General features: G+C 41.8%; 1 protein-coding gene across 14 annotated transcripts in view; it reads right to left on the reverse strand.

Moving 5' to 3' along the window:
• Positions 1-18,142, reverse strand: part of BBX (BBX high mobility group box domain containing) — a 158,934-nt gene that overhangs the window by 86,580 nt on the left and 54,212 nt on the right. For 2 of the 14 annotated variants that reach the window (XM_075435418.1, XM_075435428.1), the window contains exon 2: positions 1,081-1,157. The exons of the other annotated variants lie outside the window; for them this stretch is intronic. The gene's annotated coding sequence lies outside the window, so the exon portion shown is untranslated. The remainder of the gene's footprint in view (positions 1-1,080; positions 1,158-18,142) is intronic. 14 annotated transcript variants of the gene reach the window in all.

Consider the following 18,142-nt stretch of genomic DNA (forward strand, 5'->3'; position numbering starts at 1 on the left):
ATGATTTTGAAAGCAGATGTACTCTCTCAACACACAATTTTCAAGTGCCATCTAGTGGTTATTTTCATTTTAACTTCAATTTGGTATTTAAAAAAATAATTTTCCCCACTTTTTAAATTTTAAAGAAGTTGTTATTTCTATTACTTATTTTTATGCTATTATGCAACTCTCGGTCCTGCAATGGTAAGCAGATGCTTAAATTAAGCCTAAGTTTAAGCATTCTAATAAACTGACTTTGGGCCAGAAGACAGGTGAGTTCAGGACTAAAGAATTAAAAGGGAAAAAAAAACCCCAAACTTATCCATGGAAACAAAACAAGGCACAAATATCAGTTCATTATTCAGAGCTTTTTCAGTACAACTTCATGGTTTCTTATAATAAGAAAATTCTGACATGTTAAAGTCCGTGAGTTATTAGGACCTCAGCTGAACGTACACAAAAATCCTGGAGAATAAAGCATCTTCTAAGCATTCCTCACACCAGATAAAGCAAAAAATCCACAGTGCCGTATCAAGAGGTTTCAATTTTACACTCAACCCAACCTGTGATCTTACACAGGCCCAAACCTTTGATACTCAGCCAAGTTTGGTGACTTAACATATTGGTCTCATAACGGGAACAATTAACTTCAGGTCTTCTGTCTCCCACCTCAAATATCCTCTTATTCTGCACGTATAAGGAGCTGGGCTGACTAGGTATCCCAAAAAATGGCTAAATGTGCCCATGCAATACAGTGTGCCCAAGAGGGGATGCAAGCTGGGGCGCATGCCATGCAGACCACCTGTGCAAAACACACAGAGCACATCAAATCCTGAATTCAGTGTGTAATCAGAGACACGTATGTGCTTGTATCTGCATTTGGAAACTCCCAGACACAAACATGGAAGTCAGTGTCAGGCAGCCAACCAACCAAGGAAAATACCTGGGTTTCTTTACAATGGACCTTTAAGAGCCTAAAAGGAAGATGCTATTTTAACTTCTGTAACATACTTCAGTAGAGCTACAGCAATATACACAAATTTCTATCTTCTATAGAGAAAGCATTAGAACGTAGAGACAGAACCAAAGTTAAAAACATACCGTTACCAAACATCATCTTCTATTATTTTTCTACTGAAAGACTTGTTAGCTACCTTGCTGTGGCAGAACCAAATTCACTGGAAAGAAGAAAGAAAAAAAAAAGCTTAGCTCTTATTCGTTCTGTCCTGAATCCAGATTTCAAAGCAATTTAATAAAAGGTGGGATCACTGATACCTTCCTTATTTTTCCAGTTCGGAAACAGAGTCTGAGAGAGATGAAACCTCTCAAAAAAAGGTTAGAAACAAATTCACAGTCAAACCAGCAAGAGAGCTTGTAACTCTGATCCCAGCCCCTGCTCCCTTCTGCCGTCTCTCTCTTCAGATGACATAAAATGAAGAAATTGGAACGAAAGCCTTCACATTCAGCAATCTTTTTGTGTGCTTGTTACATGAGCAATTACAGAGACACTAAAAATCCCCAGCGAGGCACGCTGTAGATCCACCTCCAGGCAGGCCTCCACTCCACGGAGCTGCAGAATGAGGACCACTCTGCAGGCACAGGCTGCTGTCCACGCACGACCCCGACCCATGCCAGCCCACCTTCCGTGCCAGTGACCGCCGCAGTCCCTGTGCCGCAGAGCCTGAGCAAGCCGGCTGCATTGCCCCACCATGACATCAGCAGCAAGGGGTTTGCTGGTGTTGTGCCGACTAACTGCTACACGGACAAACCTCCTACTCCTAGTATCTCACCTTAGACCTGAGCACTGTCTCCCATTCGTAATGCATACAAGCCCTTAAACACACCATGGAACGTGTCTATCCGATTTAGGCCTTATCCAACATCCTCAGCCTAATAATCCACGTAGAGGTCCTGGAAACTTTATGGGATAGTGCAACTACCTCTGGGCATTTAGATAAAAAGCAATGCAAAGATTTGGAGATGCAGGAAATCACAAAGCTGCCTCCGAATACAAGAACAGGGCACACACAATGCCAGAAAGAGTAATAACATTTCATAAAGCACACATAAAAAATGGAATAAACATTGTTACTTAAAAACCCCTCAGAAGGCAGAATATTATCTCACTGCATGTCTACCCTTAAAAAGGCAGCCTCAGCTACTCAGTACATTAAACTCTCCTTTTAACATCTATCGAAATAATCAAAGTATTTTTTAGTCCCACAGTTCCACATCTCATTGCCTAAATTGTTGCACTTCACTAGTCAATTAATCCGTTAAACAAAAATGAGCATTTAATTTGAAGACCATGGAAGTTTTGGCCTACATGGCTGCTAGCCCTTTTTAGGATACGAGTATTTTGTGTATTCTCTCAGGTGTGTGCCCACTCAGAGCCCATGCATCAAAATGATCTGAGCCAAGTTAGCACAGAACTTCCTCCAGGATGTCATGCAACACCAAGCCCAAGTCTTTTTGCAGGCGAAACATAAGCTAAAATTCTGCATACACTCTTAAGCTACTTCATTTGATGGAAAAGGTCTAAAGTTCAAACCTACAGAGCTTAAGCAAATTCAGAAGAAAAAAATGAATATTTTTAGTGTCCTTCATACAAAGATTTTAGAAGCTGCCTTACTTGAGAGTTACATGAATACCAGTATGAATTAAAAAAATCCTGCAGAATGGTAAGTGATATTCACAAAGATAAGAAGTGTGTAACTGAATGCACCCATATTTAAGGGTTGGCATTCCCTGTAGTGTTACAGCCACATTCTCCTGAAGCTCAACAGATGTTGGGCATTAATGACTTCGAACTCCTGGAAGCAAGCAAGCTATCAGCAAAACCTGCTTCTTCGCCAGCGAGGTCACTTTATGCCATAAGACAGTTTTCAGAGTTTTTCACTAAAAATCTCCCACTCAAATAAGGTTCAAACTAAGCAGAAGTAAGCAGGGCTGTAGACAATGCTCCCATTCTTAAGCCATACGCATGCTCACTAACGTGGCAAAAATGCATCACCACCTCAAGTACTGCTGAACATAACTGGGTCTTTTAAGGAGAAAGAGGCTTGGCTTATTTTTAATTCATGGAAAGACAACCACATGATTCACTAACATCCACTTCAAAAGATCTAAAGCTAGGAATTTGACATAAGCTGCACATGAAGGATTTAGGGCAAATATTTTTGCATTGTTCCCCTAAAAACTAGACAGCATAGTTACTAATTTTCATGCACTAACAAACCATTATTTCAAGAAAAGGGAAATACGAAAGACTACTTTCACAGCACCTGAAGGTCTCTAGTCCTGCTCAAGGCAGGCCTAGCTTCAAAGCTAGATCATGCTGCTCAGGAGCCTGCCCAGGGATGGAGAATTCACCACCTCTTTTAGCACCTGCTCCACCACCCTCTCAATGGAGGGTATTCTTCCTTATGCTCAACCAACAACTTCCACTGCTGCGACTTGTGACTGCTGCCTCTTGCCTGTACTTCCACTGTGCACCTCTAAGAGGAGTCTAGCTCCATCTTCTTCATAATTGTCCTACAGATGGTTGGAGTCAACTGGAGCCTCCTTCAGCCTTCTCTTCTCAGATGAAAGGCTGCAAGAGCTGGTTGTATTTCCTGTTAAGCCATGGGTTCCAGACTTGACCACCTTGGTGGTCTTCAACTCTGCACCCTCCAGTTCTTTGGTCCCTCTTGTATGGGGGTCCACAGTCTCAGAAGTGCAGAGCAGGAAGCCCCCTTCTCTCAACCTGCTGGCTACATTCTTGATCACACAGCCCAGCCTTCAGCTTGCTTTTGTGGCTAGAAAGTCATACTGCTGAGTCCTGACCAATTTATTGCCCATTAGGATCCCCAGACCTTATCTACAAAGCTATTTTCTGCCTTTCTTTTTGTTGAACTTCATGGGGTTCCTGTTAGTCCATTCCAAATTTCTTAAGTCGCTCTGAATAGCAGTTCTGCCCTCCTGCATACCCACTACTTCCATCAATTTGGTGTCACCTTTGACTTGCTGAGGGTGCACTCCATCTTACCATTTGTATCATTAAAGAAAATACTGATCAACACTGGCACCAGTACCAGCCCCCAAGCAACACCACTAGTAACTCTCTGCTAGTTCAGTGCTGAACCACTGGTTCAGCCATTTTTTCCACGCACTGCGCAACCCATCCAGCCATCCATTCAGTCTGTATCCAGTTTGTCTCCAGGGATGCTAATGGAAGTGTGAAAAACCTTGGTACCATCCAAGGAAGCAAGGCCCTGTGCTCTCCCCTTGCCCACAGCACCTTGTCTCCGTCATTCCATGACATTGATCAGGCACAATTTGCCCATGGTAAATCCATGCTTGTCCATTCCCAGTCATCATCTTATCCTTTGTGTGCCTGGAAATGGCTTCCATGAGGATCAGTGCCACAATCCTCACAGGGACTAAGCTGAGGTCAGCCAGCTTCCTGTCTCCCAGACATTTCTTTGTGCCTTAGAGCACAATTAAACACCTCAGAGTCCGATTTCTTCCTCTTGCACGAAACCATGAGAATGACGACGCTGTTTCACTTGACCTGCAGTAAACTGAGATTACAGCCACATTACCGTATTTGCCACCAATTCTAAATGCAGAAGCACTGGAAATACCAGCAGCTGGAGAACAGGTAGCACAGCTTGTTTGGCTCAACACTTCATGTATTTTTTCAGAAGACTACACAATAGTACAAATTCAAGTTTTCAAACACCTCTCCCCCACTCAAAACAAACAAACAAAAAGAAAAATCCACAGGATTTAAACATAGCATGGTATTTCCATTGTGTTTGGAAATGTGGGTCCAATTTAGTCCAAGCTTTCCTTCACATCTTCATTTTTAAAAGAGTTTGGTTTTAAGTAGGGGGAAAAGCATGAAGTTACCATGGTACTGAGGAAAGCTCTAAAAAAACTCAGCAAGCAACAGTAAGCGAGTTTCCTGGTCAAGTAATGTGTGTAATTTAAGACAAGAGTGCATGGCACCTAACGAACAAATTCTTTCTAAATCCAGAATTTGACATCATCAGAGACCTGATGGGGACAGGCCAGTTTAGAATTCTGTTGCTCTGTGCTCAAGGGTGTAACACAAACAAGTCTTCCCTGTAAGTCTAGGTGCCTGATGAGCTGGTAAGCAACCAAACAGACAACCCCACATGACGTGCTGATCAAAAGCTTATTGGAAACAGAGAAGATGCCCAAGGACTTCAATAAGCTTGGACAGGACTTTAGAATTCAAGTTTCAAAAATAACAACTTGCTCTGTCTGCCACAGTTTGGAGTTTGGGAGAAAACAGGTGGAAGGTCTTTGAAATACTCTAGAATTGCCATGGGATGCATGAATTTGGCAGCAATCTTTGCGATATGTCAGTCTTTCACAAGCCTGAAGTGGTGACACAAAGGATCTCACTGCAAGAAACTGAAGTCTGCCCACCGAAGACTCAAACACTTCAAATCATTTAAGACAGTTCCTTCCATGAGCAGTCCAGGTTCGCGCTGAAACTTCCTTAGGAAATAGGCAAGGGATTTTCTTTTCTTTTAAAAAAATTTTAAGTGGAAGGGAACTTTAGAACACAAAAAAACCTCTGAAACTTTGCTGTGGATCCTTCCTTATTAAATGCTAGGCACTTAACAAAGCCTCTCAGAACAGGTGGATTTCATGCGTAAGGGAACACAAACACATACCATTCATTAAGCAGTAACTCAGAAACCTCTGTCTTTGAAACATCTAGTGGTCCTTCATGTTTATCTTCTGATGCCCATTCACAATGCAATACAACTCACAAAGCTGGACACTTTCTTTAATAAACAGAAATCTTAAAAAAAAAATCAGTTTAGAAAAAGCTCTTAAAATAGCAGCCAACAAGCCACACCTCATTCAGGCACTCACCACTCAAAAAATTATCCCCATGTGTATCCAATGTTTTCAAAAGCCTGGGGAAACCGATGGGTTTGTCCTGAACACTCTGGGTATCAACAATGGCAGGCTATTGTGGACAAGAAACTACTCATCATGCAGCTTACTGTTCCTTGTGCTCCTGTAGAGAGTACATCCTACCACCTATGCTATGTTCATTACCTATGACCTGACCCGAGTTCCTCCCCGATTTAAACTGTGACATTATGGTAAGGGAAGGAAGCAGACTTAACTGTGGATGTGCCAGTTTACTTGATCCATCCTACCTTCTTCATGCTACTACTTGAACTCAGCAGGGGGACTTCCTTTAGTTCAGTGGACTCTGAGGACATCTTCTTCCCTGTCACAGTCCTGAATTCCTGCTTCTTGGGAAACACCAGAGCATCTTCATGAAGTTACACTGCAGACAGCTTAACAATTCCCTCCTGACTGGAAAGATATTCTCTGGAATGTGAAAAGTGGAACGTGCTGACACCTCTGTGCTTCAACACCTTTCCTACTTTTCTGTTTTCACTGCGTCAGATTAAATGACTCATCCCAGCCTTAAAGACTAAAACTGAAGTTGTGAAAACTGGCTCTAGGTAACACTTTTTGACATTGGCATTAAGTACCTCATTTCACCTTGTATCACAGTTAAATTATGACAAGTCAAACATTTGGCTAAAGCTTAGGAAGAGCAAATGAGTTCTCACCATTGTAAATATTCTCAGTACAAGGGCAAAGCCAGCTCAGAGGAAAAACTACACCACTTCCAAAGTCAATCATCTTAAATTCACACTTCCACTGCACAGGCCTACCAGTGAAGAAGAAAACCCACAGAGACAGACAGCACAAACAGATTCCCAAAATGTAAAGGCAAAATACTCTCTACAACATTTACACACTACGTATTTTCTTGAAAAGAAGGACGCTTCACAACCACCCATGGTAGCAACAGCAAATTTCAGCAACAATGCAACCAGTCAGAAAGCTGATTTAAAGAAAAAAAGTAAAGAAAAATACTGTAAGAAAGCATTTGAAATAGACATTGCTAACTAACACGGAAATCTGGAAAAAGAGCGCTAACACATAAGACACAGGTTCCCTCTGCTGCCAAGTCCCAGGGCCTGGGATTCAGCTCTTTATGCTCGTTACGTATATAAAAAACGTGGAAAACAGCTGCCCTTTCATCTGGGTTTTTGTTGTTGTCAGCTATTCTTTCTCACTAACACCTTGTACACCTCAAGAATCTGGAGTAAAATTGTAAATTGGAAGAGCTGCAGTCAAAAACAATGTTGCTACAAGCAGAGGATCTCAGTCTGCACTGTTTCATTATGGTTTTCTGGAGAACCATCAAGAAAGCACCGGAGGCGTGTAAAAACTGAAAGGAGAAGTCCTGTTAGTAAGATAAAGTATTTAAACTTTGGGTTTTTGCTTTGTTTACATTATCACCTATTTAAAACTCACATTTCTTAACCGACAGTCAAAGAAGAAGTGGCTTCATGACAAAAACTCCAGTAGTCTGGCTCCAGCTGGATGGTAAAAACTGCTTCTGCAGTTCTCCAGAGGAAAAAAACAAAACGATAAACCTCCAGCCAACATAAAAAAGCCACTTCACAAGTAAGCCACACCTCAAACAAGACCAGAGAGTTGAGATTACAGGTAGGCGTTATGGTTTTTATCTTCGTCATCTTTATGACCACAGAGAAACAAAGATAGGAATATTGTTTTTCCCAGTTCTTTTGATCACTGCTAAGGATCTCTGCTGATTAACACATGCAAAATTGAGTTTTTGTGAATGCCTCTAAAGCTTTTATGAGCTTTATAAAATGTATTATTATGCCCATGCAGATATTCCTAGATAGAAACATAGATACATGTTTGGACAAGATACATCTACATCTAACTACGTACACGTTAAGTCATAAACCCAAGGTTTTTCTATCTAGCTATTCTGCCACCGGCCAAGGTGAAACCACAGCTGTGCCCACAGATAAGTCAAAATATAGTTTATTGAACTGAAACCATCAATACATAACTGTTCCTGTAGAGAACAATTGCTGATGAAGCCCCTTCATCTAGGGTTAAAGACTGGATCTCTTCGAGCGGAGGAGAATTTCCTGCTTTCTCTGGTGAGCGGCCCAACAATGACACGAAGGTTCGCCCTTTTAATAATGATTTACTGCTTCATCAATTAACAATTAAAGAACTGATCATGTCAAAGTAATTGTAAATGATACAATGAAGTCACAGATTCTGGAGTACTTCCTATTTGCTGTGAGTCTGGTTTACTCAAATGTGATAAATCTGCCTCTAGTTTTTCTCCAAAGCCAATCAAACTCCTTTTTCTGTTTGCATCAGGAACCAAATCAGGTAGTTTTAAACCACAGAACAGAACAGTAACAGCCACCCTCCACCTTCTCACCTTCCTGCAGTGAACTCCCTTGCTGCAGCAGGAAAACTATTTGCCCGTCAACCCTCCCCGAAGGGAGGCCTTGCCCAGAACGTTCAGCCATCCCCTGCAACAGAGCAGAGCAGCAGCCGAGAGGACCAGACACTGACCATTCAGGGCCAACGAGGGAAAGAAAAATGAACACCTTGCCCTGCACCCAAAACAATAACCGCCAAGTCTTCCTCACTCCTGCTGTGTCCTCACGAACACAGCCTCCTCTGAAAACACACAGGTCAACACAGTAGTCACCACATCACAGCGTTCCTGCAGCCACCCTGCCTTCGTGGCAGGTGAGTGGCTTTGGCCACCCGCACCTCTGCCTGCAGCTCCCACTGGGCACCACTCGGCATTAGGGCCACCAGGGCAGCCGAGCAGCATCTCGGGCCCTTCTCGCTGCACACGAGTGGCTGCAGCAAGGCAAGCATGGGTGTCCCTCCGATGTTCAAGGATGACAACTAGTGTGGCAGAGCTGACAAGCACTTCCAGCTGCAAGATTAGCGTCCAGGCGTTGTGGTTTTTTACGCTGCAGTTTCCCTTCATTACGACATACCTCAATGCTCTTCCTATGTCAAAGCCCGCAGAGATTTCACTTGAAATGGCCCCAGCTGCCTCAGAGCAGTGCCAAGCACAGGGCCATACACGGCCCCATCTGCTCCAGAAAGCCTGCTGCTGGTCCACCGCCAGCCTTCTCTCCGAGGGCCTGAAGTTAGGACTTCTGTACACTTTCCTTCTGCAAGTCTCGCACCTGCAACAGCAGCAAACTGACTACAAAACAGCCTAAAACCATTAGGAAGAATGGGCTTGCACCATGAGTAAGCAAGCAAAAAGGACCTAAAGACTAATATTTTTCAGTTATTATTATTTAGGTGTTTCCTCTAAGGTTGATAAAAGAGCGTGCATGTGGAGGGGGCGTGGGTGTGGGACAGCAGATATATTAGACAGCACACCTTGGAGCTCATCTTTTTTGTAATAAAAGCTGCCATCACTTATCGTTATGCAAGTAACAGCACACCAAGTACACTAAGTATCTGCTAGCACTCAGGGTGACTCCAGCCAAAACTCCAGAGGATATCTCCCAAAGTCCCAAGATGATGTTAGGTCTTTGTCTTACAGAGAAGTGTAGACTTTGATTTACCCTGCTGAGCTTCAAAAACATCTCTAGAAAGCAGTGTAACGCCTGAGAAAATATCTCTTCTTATTAAAAAGACTGTGCATTTAAGTAATGAATTTTTTTCCTTAAGATTCATTAAAAGAGAACAGTATCCTCACAAACAAAATCATAACCACCACATACAAAAAAACCCAACCCCGCAAAGACATCTCTCTGGAGAAGCTATAACGAACAAAACAAAAATCCCACGTTTCTTCCCCCCCCCCCCGTCATGTTTTGCTAAGGAAGCTCTAAAGTCTCTACTGTGTTATCAGAGAAACCCCATAAAAATGGAAGGCTACACTAAGCTTAGACTCAAAAGTGATTTAAATCAACATGCACGAGACGGGAATACAGACCATTACTGAACTACTGACACCCTTGTTTTCAAAGGGTTTTCTTATTCATCCTCAGACGATCTGAGATTGTGCCTTTCCTGTTGCATGGAAAAGCAGCTTTTACAATTCAGATGATGACCTACAATACCTGTATCAGACTATGTAAATCAAAACTTACTGAAGGAGAATAATCCAGAAAGAGTGAAAACAAACTGACAGCTTGTATGATGCTTGAAGGCCTCTGCTGAGCTGCTCTATGACATTACTCTGGAGCACCTCTTCATAACAAAGTCCCCAGCAAAGCCAAGGACACAGATAAGATAGATAAGATAAATACATTCAGGTTTGTAATTTTGTGTTTTGTAGACTCTACAATATAACTGAACATGCTGTATGCATTATCTCCCTGAATGGGTATTTAGTGAAGCAAACATGACTTCTGCTGGCTTTGAACTCCTACCTGACAAAGTTCTAATGCAGTTTTTATTGCTTTGCACAATAAAAGCATATGGGAATGCAGAGAGTGTTTTAAAACGTCTCACTGGAGAAAGTAAACAATAAGTAATTTGCCAGAAATCAGACTTTTTGTTCTGTTGTATTATACATACACTGAAATTATACCTAAATTGAAATAGCTGAGATACACTGTAACATGTACAACTTTTGGATTTTATGGCTTTATCAAACTTGCTTATTTTACTGTACACACATACTTACAAGAAATGGGAAAGGCGATTTTTACCCTCAGACTCTTCTGAATTACGAACGGCTTCATGACATTAACGCCTAACAAGATGCATCTCAGAAGACCATTTATGCTTCAGCCTGCTAGAGCTCAGTGACAAGACAGACTGCATGCAAGCGCTACATCAGATTAGAAGTCAGTTACATCACTCAGTGAGTGTTTAGTATTTGACATTTTGCTTTCTCCAGATTACCTCTGTCATATAACTTTTCAGAGGCCGTTATGGAAATTCAAATCAGCAAACAGACTTCTAAAATTTCCTATTTGTTCAGGCTATGGAAGTTACACTGCATATACTGGAATATGCCCTTATTTACACAGGAACTTACATTACTAAGTTAAAACCAACTCAGATGCTTCCAATTCTTATTTCAGTCTAAGAGTTATTTATTCTCAGTTAGTTTAGGCTGGTTCCTCAACACCGCAAAAACTGGACTGATTTCTGATGGAAAAAGCCACAAAGTTGAAGCCTCAGAAGACCTCACTACTTTGATTTGGGTTAAATGGATTTATGAGCTTAGAAACAGGACTAAGTTGCCACAATTTGCATAGCTGAGCTGTGTAGCTGACCATACATCAGCACTTTAGCGCACAGCAGAAGCTAGGCCAAGCACATTTTTGGCTTATGAAAGTCAAATAGGAGGAGAATTGAATGGAGAAAACACAATGAAAGGAGATTTGTGGAGCATACCTCACTTTACCTCACCACTGGGACCAGAGCATTCCCAGCCAAAGCTGCAGATACTCAGGTATCAAATCTTCCTGCTGAAACATATCCTCAACCAGTGGTCTGCTGCAAGGTCATCCAGACTGGTGTTCACACCAGAACGCCCACCTGGTGTCCGCATTTCAGAGACCACTGTGACCACACAGAAGTCTCCATGCGTGAAAACAATGTGCATGGCGTGTCCCACCACACGCCTGGCCACACACTCAACATGCAACGGCCACCTCTTAAGGAACCTTAAGACAGCACAGAGGGGGATGCAGCAGCAGCTGGCAAGCAACTGCAGTAGGCTGGCCACTACTAGAGTAATGGAAAGCTATCCTACTGCAGCTGAACTGTAAATACACTGTTAAACGGCTCAGGTACAGAATCAGATGCTGGGCAGATACTGGTTATCCAACTCACTCTAACCCAACAAAGCTGCGGCCCAGAGTCAAAAGCAAACAAGGATTGTCTGGAGTTCAGCGTGTGCCCTGTACTCCTCAATTTATGCACGAAGGAAACAGCACAATACTGCATTTGCTGAGCCATCTAAGACGGTATTAAAGATATAAATATCAGCTTGAATTGGAGGAAAATGGGGAAGCAGGCATCTTCCTGAACAGCAAGACACTATTAGATGCCACAGCTAACCACCACGTTCTTGAATCTTGTTACCTATTTTAAGTCACAGGTCACAACCTCAGCAAGGCCACTTTCTTCAGCTGACTACACCGATGAACAATACCTACAGGATCTGCCCCATGTTATCAATGCACTACTTGCACCCCTAGGCTCTACAAACCATTACCTCTAGCTTGACAGGAGTAAAATTTACCCACCTTCTTCCCATCAAGACTCTTGGATGAACAGCGACTGCTACTGTTGCCAATGCCAACTAGAGAAGAAATATTTTAAGATTTTGAAGTATTCACCTAATACCTAGCAAAGAGATTATTCCTGGTAAAGATATTACAGTCCGGTGGCACTGCAGGCTGGAGGTGCCTGCCCAAGCCTGGGGACATGGGCTCAGGAGCTCCTCCGGACCCAGGCGGCCACCATCTCCATGGAAAACAGAATTACCATGGAGACACAAGTAACCACAAACTGAACGACCCTCAGGACACCGCTTATCTGTTTGCTTAGCATGGAAGCGATGAACACACCTGCTGATGCTTCAAATACTCTCTCCTTCCAAGGGGATCAAGTTTGAGAAATGCCATCAATGAAGCAGGAATTGCAAGCAAATCTGCAGGTGCATCCCTACAGCCTACAACAGCCAGCTTCGCAGCAGTGGCTCAGTCTCATCTACCAGCTCACTATGAGCCACTGATGCCACGCACATCATTCCCTACTGCAAAGCTTTTTCAGGATTGAGTTGTACGATACCAAACCTTCCTATGTTTCACATGTAGTCTTTTCCAAACACTTCAGCAACACAACCCTTGACCTAAGGACCCCATAGCTTGAAGAGTATCTGACACTTTTCTATCTGACACAGAAAGCTATGCAAAACAGTAACCAACCTCCAAACTGGAAAAGGCTCACAAAGAAGCTAGAGATTCGAGAACTACCCCAGCTAATCACATTATATGTTATGACCCTGAGCACAGTTCAGAATTACACAAACCAGAAAATGCAATCCCCCTCAACTTGTCAGGGGCTTATCCACATGGACGTTGTCTGAAAATCAAACAGAGGGTGATACAAGCGTGGGAAGTGCTCTTCACCACCTCCCACTGGATTCAAAGTCTTGCCTGGTAAGTCCTAAGATACTTTAATGCTAAGAGGCTGGGGGAAAAAAGGAAATAACATAGAGTCATCTCATCTGAACATTTACTGACATGCCCATACACCCACCACAATTAGGACAGGTGGCTGCTACCTGCTTTACGCTAGATAAAGAGAGGGAGACAGGACCAAGAAAAGAATAGGTTTATCTTGAGTTTCAAAACAAGTTTTCCTCCTCCTTTCTCCCCAGCTTTCCCTTTGGTCGGAACAAGGCGAACGATAGAAGGGTTGATCTGGTTATGTCCAATTGATAACCAATTTCAAAAGAAAAAAAACCCCTTTGGTAGGTTAATTCAGCTTACGACCCCAAATAAAGTCATGCAACAGTATTTCTAATTAAGACAAAGCTTGGCACAACACATAATGATCCCTAACATTATCCATATGAGCAGAAGTTACTCTCACTTGAATGTTTATATAGCTTGGACAAAATTGCGAACATAGCTGTGAAAAAATAGTTGAAAAAACAGTGGTATTTCCTTATATGTGCTCCTGGGCTCCTTCAGGCTACTCTGAACTGCCGGGGACCAGCTCTTTGCTTTGCCAGTCTTTTCCAAGCCAGCATAAGGGATCTGCTCCCACAGATGCAGGACTGTTCAGCACAGGAAAGAGGTGGTTGACAGCGCACGTTTGCCTGCAAATCGGGCACAGCAGAGCCATAAAACTGCTACACGTACTGCTACTGCTATGCAACAACTTCTGAGAGAGAAAAGCAAGAGCTCCCAGTTACCAATGTGGGAAAATATTAACCATGGAAGAAGTACCTGCACAGTGGCAATGAAGTTACTGCGACCAGCAAGCACAGGCACGTGAAGTGTGGAAAGACATGTTCTGAAGGTGTGCCAGTCTAATTCCAATACAATTAACATGTTCATTTTAGCGTCCTCCCCAGTCTAAAATACCTCTATAATCTTGGTGCAGTACCTCATATTTATTTAGTATCACATATCCAATGTATCATTGTTCAGCGAAAAGCTTCTGGGAACTATAAACACATAACTGTCAACCAGAGAAGGCAAATTTTGATTCCATTTAACCAATTCTAATTCTCCACGTGTTCCCAAGAAGGCATCTATCACAAGCAGCTGTAGACCACCAGCATAATTTGTACTCCAACACCCTTTGCGCTGAAAAAAAGTTTACTTAGAGCATGAAATGATTTGTGCAAATGAAGGCTAATCATTTGTTGATACCAGAATACCCAAATGTAATGATTTTACTTGTTTCACCTGAGCACCATTTCTTAAAAGTGTATTAGATAGGTAAGAAAAGAAACCATTCTTTTATTTTCAGACCTGATTGACCCAACTTTCATAAATCCTTAGACGTATTCAGGAAAACTAGAAAAAGAAATTAAGGAAAACATTAAAGCTGAGTCTTCAGTAAGGAGGAGAGAAGCGTACATCCAGCTTCTTGTAGCTACAGAGGGCAGTCAGAGGAAGGCAAGTGAACGTAACCATCTGAAAAGCAAGAGCTGAGCAGTCCAGGGAAACACAAACAGAAGGCAGGAGGCGGAGGCAGAAAGGGAGACAAGAAGATCCAGAAAAGACAAGCTGACATACAAGTGACAATTAGTCTTCAAAAGCCTTTGTGACTTCTCAAGTGTTTATTCAAATGAAGGTGTCTTCATGATAGGTCTTGCAACAGTCAAACTCTTCAGCAAAGACCTTCTGAAGGCTGCCACGGCAGCTTTTATCAGCCAAGCACAATACTGTAGCCTAGTATCACCTTCAAGTATCATAATTTCGATCTCAGTATGCTGTACCTGCTATTGTTACAGGCAAGTGGTAATATGCTTGTAAGTGAGAGGAGGTGGGAAAATATCTTCCATTTGCATATATTCTTCTTAACTGTTACTCATCACTCATTTTAGACCTTGTCAATGAGCCACACAAATTTAGTACCCGTTCACCCAAGCTGCAGGAATTATTCAGCTAAGAAACAACGGCAAAAACCAGAGGATGTAGAAAGTTTTTTGTACTGAAAGGAAGAAATCCTACTGCATTTTGAATCTTCTGTGTGAACAATGTGCATGTCCTTTGCTTCAGCTCTGTTGAACACTGCAACTCACAACAGGTCTTTGCCAAACTGAGAGGTATGTTTGTGCATAACTGAGGTCACCGCCCTTTTCTCAGGGCCTGCGCAGGGGGATGTGTACCTGCTGTCGCACTAGAACAGTCGAAAACAAAAATACACCAGTAGAGAGTGATGTCAGGAAAAAAAAAGATAAGAAAAGGTCCTTTTGTTGTTGTTCCTCTCATCTATCAAGATACTTACACTATTAATAAGGTAAGAAGAAGATACAATCTTACTGAGAGAACGTCTTAAGACCAGAGGAGCTTCCAGGTAAACGGGACTGAGTCAACAATCCTGTGATTTCAAATAAAAGTCGTTACGAACTCTGTTAGTTTGGTGTCTAACTCTGAAGCTACAAGGACTTGCACTTGCAAGATTTTTTTTATTTTTTAAAAAAATAGAATCACTGGTGGATTACTTAATTCAAATCCTTGACTTTAAAATTCCTGACTTTAATTAAACATAATTTTAAGAGCTGAACTTTTAAAACTGTCATTAGACAGCATGAAACCCATAAAAAGAGGTGCTGTTAATAGCAACATCTCTCTGATGACATTTTTAATATATTTTTGTGTATGAAAAGGAATTTTATCACAAATAGCTGACAATCTCCCCTCCCACCGGCATTCTTGTGCCAGGTATCAGCACTCTTAATGGCTCGCTCAACTAATCAAAACTGCTAACACCACTGCTAAATGAACCTTTTACTACAATATAGGCAGATCCCAGACGTTCTCTCACTGTTTTTGAAATATGAGATAACAAGCAATAAGATGCTTTTGTTTATGATCCACAAGACAGTGCTGAGCAAATCAATTCCATTACTGTATTTTATGAACATACCTGCTAATAAGGGACAAAAAAGGGAAAGCGCAGCCAATACGAGTAAGTGGGCATGAAATTCTAAGACTGGGAGATGGTTGCTTTTTATTAATCTCAATGTAATTTAAAAGAAATTTCAAAGAAAATTACTAGAGCCATTCATTGTATGGTATTTCCTATACTATACCTTAAAAAGACAAAGGTTGGCTTTATTCTTTGTTGGTGCATGTCATCTCTTACACCAGTGCAAAATGCTTCCCACCTGCATGGTAGAACAGTCCTCATACTGGGAAAAGAATTACAGAGATGTAGTGTAATAACGGTGATTTTGGCCCCAAATAACAGGTGACTCATTTCTATCTGTAAAATTCTTTTGTTAGTTCACTGAAAGGAAAATTTACTGGACTTGGACTTTGAGCATGAAACATATGCATATAGGGAGTTTCTACGAGATAATGTATATACAAAGTAGGAGACGGAAGCTTGCCCACCAATCCCATCAATGTTAGTTCACATAAATCAGAGCAAGCAAATTCCAGACCACTGAACAATTCAGAAAACACAGCAACAACAAAATCCTTAATGAAGCATCTTTAACTAAAACAAAAACGGTGATTTTCCTATTTGCTCTATTAAACCCCAATGCATCAAAAATGTTTATTTGCATTAGGCAACTACTTCTACTTCTTTCGATCTAATTAATTATTAGTTTGCAGTTACTAATTTATTAAGAGAAGTACAAGTCTGCCCTCTAGTGACTAAAGCATGCAAATCGAGTGATACTAGAGCAGGATCTTCCCCACCCTTTGAGCATTAAAACATTTGAACGCTGCTGTTTCCTGCTTGTAAGATAAGGTGGGACAGACAAAAAGGTATGTAAGAAGGCTGGATTCATACCATAAAGGTAAGCTGACTAATGGAGTTTATTAAGCTTATTCTCACCAAGGACAAAACTAAGCCATTCCGATTTGGTTTTCTTTGGCACCAAGTAAGCTACGTAGTCTGCTAGAGGAAGGCAAACAAACAAAAACCTGAATCTTACAGGAAGGTCTTGGGCTGCACGGAATGCCGAAGGCATGCAAACTGCTCTAGGTGATCCACAAGACAGTAAATGATGCAAAAATAAAACAAACAAAATTCCAACCAACCAAAAAAGCCCAAACATACACACACATAAAACCCACAAATAAACCCCACCAACCTGCAAGCAGGATTTGCTCTTTTTTAGGATCTGACAGGAAACAAATTCAAACACCAAAAAAGGAGATCTGAGGAACTGGGTTTTCAAAGGGAGTATATGTTTGATTTGAGGTTGAATCAACTGGGGAAAAGGAAATTGTCTCTTCACAGATTATAACCGTGTATTGCAAAAACAAAGATTTTTGCATCCTCAAGTTACAGGTTAAGGCCACGAATGGTAACGCACTATTGGATGAGTCATTTCTTCAGGTGTCCTGCAGGAGATTACTGAAGAAACGGTTCCTGAACCCTGATCCTCTTATAGATCCTCCTCATGCAATGGCATACACTGGGACGGCTGAAAAGCCACCCTGGGAATGGAAACAGAAAGACCTCTACCCATGTTGACAGATTAGACAGTTTTATAGCTCGCTGTGTGGTATTTGGGGAAGTAGCCTTTCATACCTCCAAATCATATTCTATGTTCAACTCAGGCAGACAGATGTGGAAAGTTAAATGGTATGATTATTCTATTAGCATGTCGCAAATTCTTGAAATCCAGTGGTTTCTGCTTTCCTTCAGAAGAAAATATGACAAAGCTCATAGCTGCAGAGGAATGTTTAAAAACATAAGTCACATTCATGGGAATTAAAAGCCACCGAGTTGAAAAAGCATCCTTGTCCAACTTCATTAAAAAGCCGGATGCATCAGTAAGCAACCACTGTTCTTGGATGCTTGTTATTTTGTGTTGGGTGGTTTTTGGTTTTTTTTCCCCCGCAATGGTTGGAATTGGCCCTGTGCTAGAACAAGGTTCAGCTGCCCACTGTATCACTATGACATTCACAGTTTAGGATGAAGCTGTAATATAGTTTACAAGCCATATTCATTATTGCACCCCAACCCAACTGTAATAAAATTCTCTAGACACTTGGAAACTGCCCTCTTTATCTGCTGAGCAAGGACCAGTGTGCATCAAGGGATGACATGGAAACTCCTGGTCTCC

This window comes from Opisthocomus hoazin, chromosome 1 (assembly GCF_030867145.1).
Source record: "Opisthocomus hoazin isolate bOpiHoa1 chromosome 1, bOpiHoa1.hap1, whole genome shotgun sequence".
Lineage (NCBI taxonomy): Eukaryota > Metazoa > Chordata > Aves > Opisthocomiformes > Opisthocomidae > Opisthocomus > Opisthocomus hoazin.